Source organism: Ictalurus furcatus, chromosome 20, assembly GCF_023375685.1.
Source record: "Ictalurus furcatus strain D&B chromosome 20, Billie_1.0, whole genome shotgun sequence".
In the NCBI taxonomy this organism is placed as follows: Eukaryota; Metazoa; Chordata; class Actinopteri; order Siluriformes; family Ictaluridae; genus Ictalurus; species Ictalurus furcatus.
Genome location: NC_071274.1, coordinates 8,896,648 through 8,913,504, shown reverse-complemented (window position 1 = coordinate 8,913,504; position 16,857 = coordinate 8,896,648). Strand labels below are relative to the sequence as shown.

The 16,857-nt window shown below is 44.4% G+C and overlaps 1 protein-coding gene across 1 annotated transcript in view; it reads left to right on the top strand.

Annotated features, from left to right (window-relative positions):
* The window catches only part of trim55a (tripartite motif containing 55a), a 64,111-nt gene that overhangs the window by 33,322 nt on the left and 13,932 nt on the right, over nt 1–16,857 (top strand). The gene's annotated exons all lie outside the window — the stretch shown is intronic.

The window sequence follows — 16,857 nt, the reverse complement described above, 5'->3', positions numbered from 1 at the left end:
GAATGCTTGCACCTTTTTTAATAGTTGTGTATGAGTTGTCCTAAGTGTGAAAAGATGGATCTCAAAATCATTTAGCCACTGTTGGAAAGGAGTATAACATGCAGAAAACCTGGAAAACCAAATAATGTACAGGACCTGGAGAATGGGCATTTTAACTGCTCAGGAAAAATAAGAGACTCATGAAGAACTATCACAACAGTTGATAGTTGTTGATCATCCAGGTAACAACTCACAGTATTACGTAAACTTTTGAACTGGTTCATTTGTGTAAATTCAGTCATTATTGTCTCTTGTGGACTATATGTAAATATGTTATGTGAAATAGCTTATTCAGGGTAGTACTAAATAAAAAACTTTTTATGATCTCTCTTATTTTTTTTTAATTTATTTATTTTTTAAAGTTATTGACATTTTGCAGATTCTACAAGGTGTATGTAAACTTATGACCTCAGTTGTAAATACAACCCACACAAATCAATAAAGTATAACATCAATAATTTCAAATAAGGGAATACAGTGTCAAAAAAATCTATCCATCTCTGGCCACATGACCTCATCTACATTACACAAGGCAATGGGGACTATGCTGGAAAAGAAAGAGTCAGTGGTTCAGTAAATATGACAAAAACAATCTGTGATTTTTACACACAAACAAGAAATAAGATTATATATATATATATATATATATACATATATATATGAGGGGGAAAAAATTCTAGAATTAATGCTGTACTAAATTAATTCTTGTAAATATGTGGCTAAAACCCAAAGTGTATTTTCACTTACATTACTGAGTTAAATTTACTTCTTTTTTTTTTTTAAGTGCTCACAAAACTAGTAAAAAAGTAGTGCTGGCCCAAATTTAGCCTATTACCCAAAAACACTTAAAATTCAACATAGAAGCAAATACTCACATCTGTAAACCCAGTTGGAGATAGAAAAAAGACACCAGCCGTGAGTTAGAAGAAGCAAGGGTCCAGATTTATTGGTTCCGTTCCACCACACGAGATCCACACCGATGAGTATTCTCAGAAGTGATCTGACACCCGGAGCTCAAGCTCCAGTATTTATACTGTATTTACACAGTAGATAACCAATATATTTCAGAAAGACTATGATATCAATACCAATAGGGTTGAAAAAGAGCTCATCTACATTACCATTATATTTTGAAAGAGGCCTTTCCAATTTACCATTAGGTTCTGAAAGAGGCCTTTCCAATTTACCATTAGGTTCTGAAAGAGGCCTTTCCAATTTACCATTAGGTTCAAAAGTGGAGAGAGACAAAACAATTTAGAGAGACCTTGGTCTCACTATTCTCTTGCGGGGGGGGGAGTCAGCTTGACTCAGCTACCCTTATAAATGGCTCCTCATGGTTTTCTCTTAAAATTAAGGCCTTCCTTGCGAGACAAGAATCTTCACCATCTGAATTATGAGTAAGTTACATTTTTCTGTATTTCTGGTTTATAATTTATTTTCATATTTGCTCTATATCTCTATTTTATATATAGTTATACTGCTTGCAAAATGGTTTACTGTACTTCCTACTTCATAATATCATTATATTACCCTTCTACTATCCTACATATCCTACTACTCTTTATTTTTATAAAGAGTTTTTTATAGAGTATATATTTTATTATTATAAGATATTACCCTTATAATATCTTAATACTCCTTTTTATTATTCTTATAAAGTTATAATGTTATTTGTGTGTGAGAGAGAGAGACAGAGAGAGTGTGTGTGTGTGTTATGTCTACATGCCCGCCCTTGACTGTACGCGAGTGTGTGTGTGTGTTTGCACTCCTCAGCTCTTATACTTCTTTTTGACTTTTTGACTAATAAACCATAGTGTGTTACTCTTTAAAAGATCTTAAAGTGTGAGTCCAATTCGTCAATATCCGCCTAATACCGCTTCTGTGTGTCTAGGTGACTGTCGTCATTTCTTCTTCTCTCCTTTACTGGATCTGGATCTGGACACTCACTATCAGCTCGCGCATCTCACTGCTGATATCATGGTGCTACTTAACGTTCTTCGCAGCACCCCCTCTGGAAATGGAAATGCGGGGTCCCCCCCCTCAGATACAGAATCCACCCCGTGAATGTGTGTATTGCCGCCTCTACACAGACAGAACCTCCCTCCAGCTTTCAGTCTGAGGATGGTGTCACCTTCTCTGATCTGGGCTCTGACCGCTCTGAAATCACAACATTATAAAAATTAAGTGAAAAACAATGAGAAATATTTTAAGGAAAAATAAAAAACAACCTGTTTGCATAAGTGGGCACACCCTTTTATAACTGGGGCTGTGGCTGTGTTCAGAATGAACCAATCACATTCAATCTCATGTTCAAAAGTAATTATCATACAACTATAATCAATTAAATTATTCTGATTAACCACAAATAAAGATCAGCTGTTTCTGTAGGATTTTTTTCACATCTTCTTGGTTTCATCTTATTCCTGAAGCCATGGTCTGCAAACAGCTTACAAAGTATGCATGGCATCTATTCAATTCAATTCAATTCAATTCAATTTTATTTGTATAGCGCTTTTTACAATAGACATTGTCTCAAAGCAGCTTTACAGAAATATCAACATGGTATACAGATATTAAAGGTGCGAATTTATCCCAACTGAGCAAGCCACTGAGTGGCGACGGTGGCAAGGAAAAACTCCCTAAGATGTTTTAAGAGGAAGAAAACCTTGAGAGGAACCCGACTCAGAAGGGAACCCATCCTCATCTGGGTAACAACAGATAGTGTGAAAAAGTTCATTATGGATTTATATGAAGTCTGTATGGCCTTAGGAGCAGCCGTAGTCCCAGCAGTCTGGAATTAAAGAAGATTTGAGCTCCATCCAGAGGCAGAAAGGATCTGGATCTCTAGTATCTCCATAAATTCATGTGGGGCTCGGCGAAAGGAGAGAGGGAGAAAAAAGATTATTATGACTGCGAAGTAGTAGAACAGAATCTAGTCAGGGTAGGCTTGAGTAAACAAATACGTTTTAAGCCTAGACTTAAACACTGAGACTGTGTCTGAGTCCCGAACACTAATAGGAAGACTGTTCCATAACTGTGGGGCTCTATAAGAGAAAGCTCTTCCCCCTGCTGTAGCCTTCACTATTCGAGGTACCGTCAAATAGCCTGCATCTTTTGATCTAAGTAGGCGTGGCGGATTATATAAAACCAAAAGGTCGCTTAGATATTGTGGCGCGAGACCATTTAGTGCTTTATAGGTTAATAAAAGTATTTTATAGTTAATGCGAGATTTTACTGGGAGCCAATGCAGTATTGATAATATCGGTGTGATATGGTCATACCTTCTAGTTCTAGTTAGGACTCTAGCAGCTGCATTCTGGACTAACTGGAGCTTATTTATATTCCTACTGGAACATCCAGACAGTAAGGCATTACAGTAATCTAATCTAGAGGTGACGAATGCATGAACTAGTATTTCCGCATCATGTAGTGACAATATGTTTCTTATTTTAGAAATATTTCTGAGATGAAAGAAGGCTATCCTAGTAATATTATCTACATGAGCATCAAATGATAGGCTGGAGTCAATAATCACTCCAAGGTCTTTAACTGCTGCACATGATGAAACAGAAAGACCATCCAGAGTAACCATGTGATCAGAAAGATTACTTCTAGCTACACGTGGGCCTAATAAAAGTATTTCTGTTTTATCAGAATTAAGTAGAAGGAAGTTAGTTAACATCCAATGTCTAATGTCCTTTACACAATCCTCAGCTTTACTAAGCTTCTGTCTGTCCTCTGGCTTCGCTGAAACATACAACTGTGTATCATCAGCATAACAGTGGAAGCTAATTCCATGTTTACGAATAATTTGACCTAGGGGTAGCATATATAAAGTAAAGAGCAGTGGGCCTAAAACAGAACCCTGTGGAACTCCAAAAGTAACCTCAGTACGCATGGAGAATTCACCATTTACATCTACGAACTGATAACGATCGGTCAGATAAGACCTGAGCCAGGAGAGGACTGTTCCCTTAATACCAACAACATTTTCTAATCTATCAAGGAGAATAGTGTGATCTATAGTATCAAAAGCTGCACTAAGGTCGAGTAACACAAGCAGAGAGACACAACCCTGATCGTAGGTCAGTAGAAGGTCATTTACTACTTTAACTAATGCTGTCTCTGTGCTATGATGAGGTCTAAACCCTGACTGAAACATTTCATGAATGTTATTCCTATCTAAGTACGAGCATAACTGCTTTGCTACAACCTTTTCTAAAATCTTAGAGATGAAGGGGAGATTTGATATTGGTCTATAGCTGGACAATTGAGACGGGTCAAGATCAGGTTTTTTAATCAAGGGTTTAATAACTGCTAATTTAAGTGATTTAGGTACATAGCCAGTGCTTAGGGAAGAATTGATTATATTTAGAAGTGGTTCAATTACTCCTGGACAAATCTGTTTAAACAAACATGTAGGTACGGGATCTAGTATGCAAGTTGATGAATTGGCTGAAGAGATTAATGTAGCTAGTTCGGTCTCTCTAAGCGAAGCAAAATACTCTAAACATTGATCTGATATTGCTACATTGTCATGTAATGGGTTTGTTACAGTACTGTCCGGTTTTAATTTAATGGCCTGTATTTCACGTCTAATATTTTCAACCTTATCGATGAAAAATTTCATGAAATCTTCACTGCTATGTAATGATTGAGTGTTTCTCTCTGTAGTGGTTTTATTCCTAGTTAATTTTGCTACTGTGTTGAAAAGGAATCTAGAATTGTTTTTGTTGTCTCCTATTAAGGTGGAGAAATAGATTTTTCTAGCATCGCCAAGAGATTTCCTATATTTCAGTAGGCTCTCCATCCATGCTGTTTGAAATATCACCAGTTTGGTTTGACGCCATTTACGTTCTAATTGTCGAGTTGTCTGTTTTAAGGTTCGCGTTTGATCGTTATACCAGGGTGCTAATTTTTTTTCTCTAATTATTTTCCTTTTGAGTGGAGCCACTCTATCTAGCGTGTAGCGGAGTGTTGACTCCAAGCTTTCAGTCGCCTGATCGAGTTCTATGTGATCTGACGGTGATCCAAAACTAATTGATGTTTCTGCGAGGTTATTTATGAAGCTCGGTGCAGTAGCTGATGTGTAGGTACGTTTTACGCGCTAGCGAGGCGAGGTGGAAATATTATGATCAATTCGTATTATGAACGAGATAAGATAATGGTCTGAGACAACTTCAGACTGCGGAAGAATGATAATATTTTCTATACTTAGTCCGTATGTTAGTATGAGGTCAAGTGTGTGACCACCATTATGAGTAGGCCCGATTACGTTCTGATTAATCCCTACTGAATCTAAGATGGACACAACCGCTAATCTTAGAGGGTCTTCCAGGTTATCAAAATGAATATTAAAGTCTCCGACGATTAATGCTTTATCTACAGACACAACCAGGTTTGAGACAAAGTCTGCAAATTCACTAAGAAATTCAGTATATGGCCCTGGGGGTCTGTAAATAATAATTAGAGGAATTGACTTATTTTTTGTGGCTACATAACTTATACTGGTATAAAGAATTTCAAAAGAATTAAATTTATGCTTAGGTTTTTGTGTGACGACTAGATTTTTACTATGGATGAGACCAACACCTCCTCCTCTACCAGTTGAACGAGGCTGATGTACATAACTGTATCCAGGAGGACTGGCTTCATTTAATGCTATGTACTCGTTTGGTTTAATCCAAGTTTCTGTTAAACACATTAAATTACATTCCTGATCAGTAATGATGTCGTTAACAATAAGAGCCTTAGACGCAAGAGATCTAATGTTTAATAGTCCTAGCTTCAGATCAAAAGTGCTGGCTGTGCATTCAATATGATTTAATTTTATGTTAATTAGGTTACGAAGATAGACTTTCCGAGATTTTCTATATATTTGTATAGCTCGGGGAACAGACACAGTCTCTATAGTATGTACTACCGGTGCCGGATTTTTAATTGAACATTGATTATACTGAATGTTGTTATTATTGGAAGATGTACTTACGCTAGACAGTCACTTGGAGTGTAGCGCCTTGGAAATGTTGTCTGATAGCAGTTCCGCTCCAAGGCTGCTGGGGTGCAGGCCATCAGGACGAAACAACCTAGGACGCTCCCAGAACAGATTCCAGTTATTGACAAACACCAGATTCTGCTCATTACACCAAGAGACTAACCAATCATTTAATGCTAGAAGTCTACTGAACTTTTCTGCTCCACGTCTGTATGTGGGAAGAGGTCCAGAGACGATGATCTTCGCGGTGGGTGATCTGCCTCGTACCGTCTCGATCAGGCTGGAGAAGTCCCTCTTCAGAACCTCCGTCCGCCGCAGCCTGGTGTCGTTCGTCCCCGCGTGCAGCACAACCGCTCCAATGCGCTCGTCCTTCTTCAGGATCCCGGATACCTGCGCAGCGACATCAAGGACACAAGCACCAGAAAAACAGTGTGTGCGCACCTTACCTTTAGATGAGGCTACACGGACGTTCCGCACAATGGAGTCCCCGACGATCACAGCGTTGGGTCTGGTCTGGCGGAGAGGGGCGAAGCGGTTCCTGGTTGGAATCTCGAACACCGGAGGTGGAGAGGGTCCAGCCCGCGCCTTCCGCCGCTGGTTCACCCAAGGCCCGAGGTGTGTTGGCGCCGGCGTGACGGAGACCACGGCTGGGAAAGTCCTAGGTGCACGGTCCCTGCACAGAGAAACACACGGCGTAGAGGGGCTGGGAGTGGAAATACCACGCTGTGTGCTTACCTTGGATATGTGGGCAGAAGCACAAGATGTTTCCAGCGCAGTTTGTCGCTCCAGCAGCTGGGCCTGCTTGTCGAGTAGGCCGTGGATCTGCTTCTCCACATCCTCCAGTTCCAGCCGCACCATGTGAAGCTCGAGCGAGTCCTCATCTGCACTCAAAACCGGAGAGACAGCAGACATGTTTGTTTTTTTGTTTTTTTTTTTTTTTTAAACAGAACAGCGGTAAGTGAGAAATGTGAAACGTAAACAAGGCTAGCGGTAGGTGATGCTAGCGGGCTACGGGCTACAAGCTAGTCGCGGATGTTAAAAAAAAAAACAAAAAAAAAAAACCAGATCAAATTTAGCGACAGCGCAACGTTACGATTGTTTTATCTAAAGTAGTGTCAGTTATATTTATATAACGTAAGGTAAATAATTTTAAAGTATAGAGATTAGAAGAAATTAATGTAATAGCATTAGCTCGAAGGGTGCTGCTTCCTCAGTCACACTTCAGGTTGCCAGATCAGGTCACTCACTGTCAAACATACCTTTCACTGTCAAAACTTGCCATTTTATCAGGGGTGTGTAGACTTTTTATATCCATAGTAATCCCATAACTTTGTGAAGGAACCTAATTTCCGCTGCATGTACTCATGACCTTATCCTTCAATATCTACCCACAGCTTATGACCGTTGCTGAGTATGTGGATGTAGATTTATCCCTAAAATTTAATTAAAATTTTATGTCTGTACTTCTAGAAAGCTTTGTGACAATGTCCATTGTTAAAAGTGCTATTCAAATAAAACTGAATTGAATTGAATTGAGATTGACTGGTAAACAGAGAGATTTGTCTAAAAACTGAGCTCCTGCTTCACCACCACAGGCAGGTACATCAGCTATAACACTGTTGTCACTAAGTTGATCCAGTTCTCAATCTAATGCTCTTTTTTTCAATCACTCATGAATAAGACCACAAGAGACTCCCCCACCAGGGTTAAGGTCTCTCCCCTAACTTGAAGGGACCATCCAGGTATAGAACTCTGACCTCAGACTTGGAGGATGTTTGTGCTTAACATGTTTTAAATATGCTTTGAATGCATTTTTGGTATTGCAGTATTTTATAACATAAATATGGTATGTTAGCAAAATATAACTGCTACTCATGGAACTGTACACCTGCAAGGACGGGAAGAACAAAAAAAAATCTAAATAAAAGTCCACAAAATACCTATATACGATATACACAAAAGTCACACAAGCAAAAAGAAAATAAATACTAACAAAAGAAGCAGGAGGATTTTAGTGAATGGAAAATATTTATACAAAAATATTCCAACTCACTACATTCACCCCTCCTGGACTAAAATCCATACTGTAATCATTCATATCGCAAGCTGGAACATGGTAACAATGACGAGATCTTGTGTGGCCCAAGGCACATACTGGGCCTGTGCACCCTTAATCAAAATGGGGAGTACTATTGCCACATTAGCTGGGTCTTTAAAGCTTTTTCTGGGTCTAAGTTGTCTGTCTCCCTCTCATTGTTTCCAGATATGTAATAGAGTCAGCTAATCCAATTTGGGTTGTGCCCCTGATGGAGTTGTTTCTCTCTCCTTGATATAATCAAAATATAACTCTCCACCTTTAATTCACTTATGCTCTATTTTCTGCGGACTATACTCTCTTACTGTTGTTTGCCACCAGTATTGTTTGTTGCTTCGTTGATCTTTCTGCTTTCCTTAAATGTCTCCCTGTTGCTTGTAATTCCTCAAGTGTTCTTTCTGCCTTCCTTATATACTCTTCTGACTCAGTTCTGACTCCCTATCTATCTGTTTCTTAGCTCTTTCTAGCGCGTCTTCCTCCTCTACCTCCTCCTGCTCTGTTTCCTCTTAATTTTCATAATCTGTTCCTTCCTCATTTCACAGTGTTTACCTTCAGTTATGCTGGTTCATCTTTTTCAGTTTGCCTGTCCCAGCTTTGTAAATCCCTTTCTGTCAACCCATCAATTGGTGTATCTAACTGAGTGTAAGTGTCTCTGAATCTTTTCTGTCATTCCCTTACTTTGTTTTCCTCCCTTATCTTTTCTGGACTCCCTCTCTTTTCTCTAGATGCAACTTCTTTGTTTTCTATCATCTCCAGATCTCCTGAAACCTACATTATTCCTGTTATCATTGGGAACTGACCCCCAGGGGGTGCATGCAGATTGGGTGGGGCATAGGCAGGTTGTCTTGCAAATGCTTCCTCCATCTTTTCTTCTGATTTTTATCCTCTTTTTTCAATTTTTTTTTTTTTTTACCTGTTTCATGCTTTTCCATTAATTTTCTCCCTCCTTTTTAAATAATCTCAGGACTTCCTGTTCTTTTTCCCTCTTTAGTTCTTGCAGTCTACTTTTATCCTTAGCCATGTAGTTTTTATCAGTGTTTCCATTTCTTCGCACAATGCCATGTCAAATGTCCCTTCCCTTGGCCACTTTGTCTTGTATTTAGTTCTCTTTTGCCATTTCTCCAAGATCTTAACTATATATTCTTTGCATAATGGGTAGACCCTAGCAGTTCTACAGTAGTGGATGTCATGATTGGTCCTTGTATTTTAGGGCTTCCTATTCCTAACCTTCTAGGGGGTGGTTCGTTGTCACAGTCAGGAGTAAAAGTCACTAAGATTCTTTCTAATGTCAGTCCTACAGTATTTGGCTCGGTTTGCACGTTTTTTTTTTTTTGCTGGTAACCAAGTAACTCTTCTTAATGCCACTGAGACCTCAATTTCTTGATTATTTAACTGCTTTCCAGTTACTCCTTTATCTCTCTCAAATCCTTGCTGTTCTCCCAAATCTAAGTAAATGTCTATTAAAACTCCCACTGATATTACTATCCAATGCAATTGATTTGACTCTTGCTAGTTCCACAAGTGTCACCTAGGATTGATGCTTTCCAGTTTCTTCCCACTATTCCTTCCCAGTCTACCTAGGGCCGCTACTCTCTTACTTCCTCTAAGTTAGCTAATTGTGTTGTACTTCTCAGCAGTGAATTTTTCTTTACCTCAGATGCCTTCTTCTTAGCAAATCTTTATACCAATATTCCTTTAAAAAAAGTGTTCTTATCCCTTTTGTTTCTTGTAATATACGTACTCTTCTTTGTTCTCTGCTTTCTTCTTGAATTTCCATTCAATTTACGGGATAAAAGAGGGGTTACATAACACATACCCCCAAATTTATTTTCCCCAAATTCTAGGACTCCCCAATGATGACCTATGCAGAATTTTATACGCATCACTTTTTGGTATAATGGTTACTACTAGTCCTCTTAAGGTGGTGTGCTCCTCTAATTACATTAATACTCCCTCCACTGTTCTCTTTTGCCTTTCTGAATTGCTTTCCTTCCTTGTATACTTTCTTTGTAAGGAAAGGATTATTTTACTCTGGGGTGATCTGTGGCATACACAAATCTAAATTGTTCAAATCCTAATGAATTATACTAACAAATGATAAGCCCAATAATGTGGAACTGAAAAATAGAGTTTATGGGGCAGAGGTCTAAACCCCCTATTATTCTTCTGAAATTCCATTTTCTTAATTCAAATGATACACTCTTTTTATTCTGTTTCCCCTGTATTATTTGATTCTACTGATCTCACAGGTGTGTCCTTTGCAAGTATCAATTCAAATTGATTGATCAGACTTCTCACCTCATTGTTTGTCCAAGTGATGTGATCTCCCAAATGGAATTAAATTGTTTTAAAATTTCCTGTGTACAAATTTCCAGTATCTTCTACCACTCCTTAGAACCTTAGCCCTAAATCACTACTATTCAGATAGTAGTACTATACAGAGTACTCTTGAATATCAGGCTAAGAGCACCCTGTATGTAAATGTTATACAATGATGTCAACTGATCCTGCTTAGTTGATCTAGGCCTTTGTTTCTTTTTATTACGATGCTTTAGTGCCATAAAAAATAAACCCTAAAGTCTTAACATGAAGAAGTGTATTGAGTATTCCATTCAGGGGGTAAAAATGCAAGCAACTCACTCTCTTTAACCTTTTTCCCCCTACCAATTTATGCTGTGTTACTCTCATCCACCCGTATTCATAATCTGTTCTTTGGACTGGCCTAATACATGCTACTGTACACCCAGGATGTTTTGTAAATGTTTGTCCTATTGGACTTTCAGCCTAACGTTTGGTATAAGGCACAGTACTTGGAATTTCTCCTATAATCAGGAGGGTGAAAAGTGTTCTAAATTATTGTCTTCCCCAATATACTACATATAAATTCATGGACTGCTCAACAAAGATTGAATCTCCCTGTTTGGGTCACAGCAATGGCAATTGGGAGTGTCCAAAAAATCTACACATTTTAGGAGTATTCTTGTACATAATAGGCCCTTTCTCTGGACTGATATTTGAATCACAACGATGAAAATTAGGTAAATGTCCAGAATATTTACAAAACCAGCTCCTTTGTGGTTCTCTAGTTTCAGAACACACAGCAAATGCAGTTCTTTCCCTCATATGAATTCCCTCTGATTCACATAACAGCAAATAAGTTATTTTTCATAACAGCAAATTCCTTCCTTTTTCCAATACAAAGGTTGTGACTCATACATTCACATTTTGTCTCGTTCACACACTCACACACACTTTGTTCCTTGATTCTGTTACGAAGCGCTGACGGAGACAAGCGCGGGCGAGCGGAGAGATGGCGTGTGACTGAACACAGGACGAGAATCGACTCGGGACCGAGCAGGTAAGCTGTATATCAGGGACGTAGGCAAAAGCGTAGTGAGGGACGAGCGTGAAGTCGAGCACCAGGGAAAACACTTATAATGAAACCGGCTTGGTAATCAAACAGAGACGAGGCTGCTGAGCGGTTACTTCGCAAGCGGCTCATGCTAGGGAGGCCCTTATATAACCTTAGGTGTGTACAGGTGTTCGTAATCAGAACTCCGGCGAACTCGAGCGCGGGTATGACTGGGAAGTGTAGCCCTCCTCTGCCACGTCCCTGGGCGGCACTACACTTTGTGAGCTGCCGCGCCGATTTCGCCGTGTCGTAACAGAGCCCCCCCAAAGGGCTCACTCCGGGAGCCGAAGTTCTCCGAGGCCTCCCCCCCCTCCGGGGGGCCGGTTTGTCTGGATGAGCTGCGTGGAAGTCCTTACGCAGGCCTGCGTCCAGAATGTCTCGGGCTGGGACCCAGCACTGTTCCTCTGGTCCATACCCCTCCCAGTCTACCAGATACTGAAATCCCCCTCTCCTCCGTCTGGAGTCTAGAATGTCGCGGACGCGGTAGGCTGGGCGGCCTTCTATCTCCAACGGTTCCGGTGGGGAATCCTCCGGCACCGCTGTGGCCAAGGGGCCTGAGATCACCGGTTTGAGAAGTGAGACGTGGAAAGACTGGGCGATGCGACTGTGTCTCGGAAGGTCCAGACGATACGTGACTTCATTAATTTGCCTCAGTATTCGGAAGGGCCCGATATACTTCGGTTGAAGTTTTGTGCCCATGAGGGGTCTCAGATCTCTTGTGGAGAGCCACACCCGGTCCCCGGGTCGATAATTAGGGTGAGCCCTCCGGCGCCGGTCGGCCTTTCGTTTAGCGATGTGGGATGCCTGCACCAGCTGTTGATGGGCACGTTCCCAGACCTGTTCACTTCGGCGGAACCACTCATCCACTGCTGGCGAGTCTGTGTGGGACGCGTTCCAGGGGAATAATGGCGGTTGGTAACCCAAGACACACTGGAACGGGGTGAGCTGGGTGGCGGAATGCCGTAGCGAGTTCTGGGCGTATTCCGCCCATGGAAGGTACTGACTCCAGTCCCCTGGGTTGGCAGAGCAGTAAGTCCGAAGGAACCGTATGACTTCCTGGTTGGCCCGTTCTGCCTGTCCGTTGGCCTGGGGGTGGTAACCGGACGTGAGATTAATGGCGACCCCCATCTTCCTCATAAAGCTGGCCCAAACCTGCGATGTGAACTGTGGCCCCCTATCAGTCACAATCTCCTCGGGGATGCCAAAGTAGCGAAAGACGTGTTGAAACAGGAGTTCCGCTGTGTTGAAGGCAGATGGGATGGCTGGTAATGGAATTAAGCGCAGGGACTTCGAAAACCGATCTACGACCACCAGTATCACGGAGTTCCCCTGCGACTTTGGCAGGTCGGTTATGAAATCGAGGCCCAGATGGGACCATGGACGTTCAGGTATGGGTAAGGGCACCAACTTCCCAGCCGGGAGCGCACGTGGGCCTTTGGACTGAGCGCAAGAGGAACACGAGGATACGATGCGCTGAACCTCTCTGGGCATGTTGGGCCACCAGTACTTCTTGGCCAGCAGTTGGTAAGTGCGGCGGGCCCCCGGGTGGCCCGTGGCCAAAGTTGTGTGGGCCCAGGTGATGAGTTCAAGACGGTACCGCTTGGGCACGAACTGCTTGTCAGGAGGACAGGCTGCTGGGATTCTTGCGCTGGGAATACGGGCTAAGTTCTGTGCTAGGGGCCACTCCAAGGCGCCCACTATGCAGGAGGGAGGCACAATGTAACTCTCTTGCTCCGTCGGCCGCTCTGGGGCATAAATGCGAGACAGGGCGTCGGCCTTTGTATTCTTTGAACCAGGTCGGTAAAACAGGGTGAACTGGAACCTGGAGAAGAATAAGGACCAGCGGGCTTGGCGAGGAGTGAGCCGTTTGGCGGTTCGTAGATATTCCAAATTCTTATGGTCTGTGAAGATAACAAATGGGTGTACTGCCCCCTCCAACCAGTGTCTCCACTCTTCAAGGGCCAGCTTGATGGCCAGAAGTTCACGGTTCCCCACATCATAGTTGCGCTCTGCTGGCGACAACTTCCGGGAAAAAAAGGCCACGGGGTGTAACTTGGGACTCTCGCCAAACCTTTGCGATAGAATTGCTCCCACTCCCACCTCCGACGCGTCGACCTCCACGACAAACGGCCTGGAGGGATCTGGGTGTCTGAGAATGGGAGCTGTGGTGAAGGCCCGCTTAAGTCTCTCCAGGGCCTCCTGGGCAGCTGGGGTCCACAGCAGTCGCCTGGGCTTACCTCTCAGGAGCGACGTCAGGGGTTGCGCTACTTTACTGAAGTCTCTAATGAATCTTCGGTAAAAATTTGCAAAGCCAAGGAAACGCTGCAACTCCCTGACGGTTCGTGGAGTGGGCCACTCCACGACCGCCCGAATCTTACGCTGGTCCATGGCAACTCCCCTTGGGCTAATGATATACCCCAGGAAAGAGATTGTGTGCTGGTGGAATTCGCACTTCTCGGCCTTTACGTACAGCTGGTACTGCAGGAGGCGTTGCAGTACGTGCCGGACATGTTGGACATGTTCCTCCAGGGAGGTCGAATAAATCAGGATGTCGTCAATGTAGGCGATGACGTACTTTCCTAGCATGTCCCTCAGAGCGTCGTTGATCAAGTTCTGGAACACGGAGGGGGCGTTAGCAAGCCCATACGGCATGACCAGGTACTCATAATGTCCAGACGCGGTGCTGAAGGCCGTTTTCCACTCGTCCCCCTCCCTAATACGAATTAAGTTATAAGCGCGGCGGAGGTCCAGCTTAGTGAAGAGGGTGGCGGACCGTAACTGTTCCAAGGCTGAGGGGACGAGAGGCAGCGGATATCGGTACTTAACGGTCACTTGGTTGAGGGCCCGATAATCAATGCATGGTCGGAGGCCCCCTCCTTTCTTCTCCACAAAGAAGAACCCGGCAGACGCAGGGGATGTGGACGGTCGGATGTACCCCTGCCGGAGAGCCTCCTGAATGTACTCCTCCATGGCCAGCTGCTCCGCTTGGGAGAGCGGGTAAACACGGCCCCAAGGTAGGCTGGCCCCGGGGAGGAGGTCAATGGCACAGTCGTAGGGCCTGTGAGGTGGGAGACAACTGGCCTTCTCCTTGCTGAACACCTCAAGGAGGTCGTGGTACTCGGGGGGAATTTTAACTGAGGCAGGCGACAGGGGACTCTCCACAGTCGTGGTGGCCAAAGGGACCGTGGGGCCCCTCAAACAATTCTGCAAGCAATACGGGGACCATTGGGTGAGTTGCTTGTCAGTCCAGGAGATTTGGGGGTTGTGCAGTTCCAGCCAGGGGAGTCCGAGTATAACGGGGTGTCTGGTGGAGACCGTGAGGTAAAGGGCCAGAGTTTCGTGGTGAAGGGCGCTAACTTGAAGGCAGACAGGGTGTGTGCTGTGAGATATTACGCCTCCCCCTATAGGCGACCCATCAATGGATTGGAGCTCACAAGGACGGAGGAGGGAACGTATGGGAAGGCTGAGCTCCTGCGCCGTCTTCTCATCTATGAAGTTCTCCGCTGCTCCGGAGTCGATGAGTGCTGAAAGAACAAAAGAACGGCCTGAATGTTCTATCACGACAGGTACAGAAAATACGTGAGACCTACAAGACTGGTTAGGACTCACCCGGGCATGACAAGGTGGGTTGTCAGTGCGCCCCCCGTTCCCTCAGCGCCTCCTGTGCGGGCATTGGCGGACGGCGTGGGTGTTCTCACCGCAGTAGAAGCACCGGAACTCATTGCGTCTTCTCTCCCTCTCCTCCTCGCGGGACCGTGCCCTTCCGAGCTGCATGGGTCCGCTTGCTGCGCCCGGCTCAGCTGGCAGTAAACCGTGTGATATGGAAAGGTTGGTACGGCGCAGACGGTGCAGCCTTATGGTCAGATCCACGAGGTCATCAAAAGTTAGCTGTTCACCCCGACAGGCCAACTCATGCAGTAACTCCGGATCGAGGCCACGGCAGAACACGGTCTTAAGGGCTGGTTCGTTCCAGCCACTTCGGGCAGCGATAGTGCGAAACTCTAGCGCATACTGTCTTGCAGTACGAGAGCCCTGTTTGAGTTGCATGAGCTCATTACCAGTCTCCCAGCCATCACGAGAATGATCAAAGGCGCGCTGGAACCGGGCAAGGAAGTCATCTATCGAGGGTCTGACACCCCCTCCTCGCTCCCACTCAGCCCGTGGCCCACGCCAAGGCTGTTTCGGAGAGTAATTCCATAAAATGGGTCAACTTACGGACCTCAGGCATCTCTGGGTGACTCTCGAAGAACAGCGCACATTGTAACATGAAGCCCTTGCATCGCTCCGGCTCCCCAGCATATCTCTCTGGTGTGGGCAGAGGCGGGTTGTGCGCCGGCGGCGCAGGAGCATGAACAGCCGGGGCAGGAGTGTGAACAGCCGGCGCTGGAATGTGCGCAGCTGGTGTCGGCTGAACACGCGCTGGGGCTGTCGGTGGTGGTGACGCGAGGGCCGGGGGCGTGGCGTTGGTGGATGCGGAAACGCTCAGTCGCGAGACTTCGGCACGCAACGCGGATATCTCATCCCGGTACACTGCTAGCGCGTGGTTTTGTTCCAGGACGAGATGTTCCCAATCCGAGGCGCCCGCTGCCTCCATAGTACGGCAAAGTAATCTGTTACGAAGCGCTGACGGAGACAAGCGCGGGCGAGCAGAGAGATGGCGTGTGACTGAACACAGGACGAGAATCAACTCGGGACCGAGCAGGTAAGCTGTATATCAGGGACGTAGGCAAAAGCGTAGTGAGGGACGAGCGTGAAGTCGAGCACCAGGGAAAACACTTATAATGAAACCGGCTTGGTAATCAAACAGAGACGAGGCTGCTGAGCGGTTACTTCGCAAGCGGCTCATGCTAGGGAGGCCCTTATATAACCTTAGGTGTGTACAGGTGTTCATAATCAGAACTCCGGCGAACTCTAGCGCGGGTATGACTGGGAAGTGTAGTCCTCCTCCACCACGTCCCTGGGCGGCACTACACTTTGTGAGCTGCCACGCCGATTTCGCCGTGTCGTAACAGATTCATTGAAAACTCATATTTCTGACAATAAAAGATGTCTCCTAATGTAAAGCTCCACCTGTGCACTCGCACTGACACACTGAAAGGACCCCAACCCACTATACACTGCAGTACCGAGCACCATGAAACCAAGACTTAACACAAAAGAAGAACACTCAAAATGGAGTAATCAGGGCAGAAAAAGTGACATGCTGACCCAATGAATTGGAGCGTTCAATTGCTAGATTGATGTGGAGCTTACCCTGAGCCATTGATAGAGGATATAGAATACCTCACAGTAGGCACTGTGAATGGTTCAGATTCA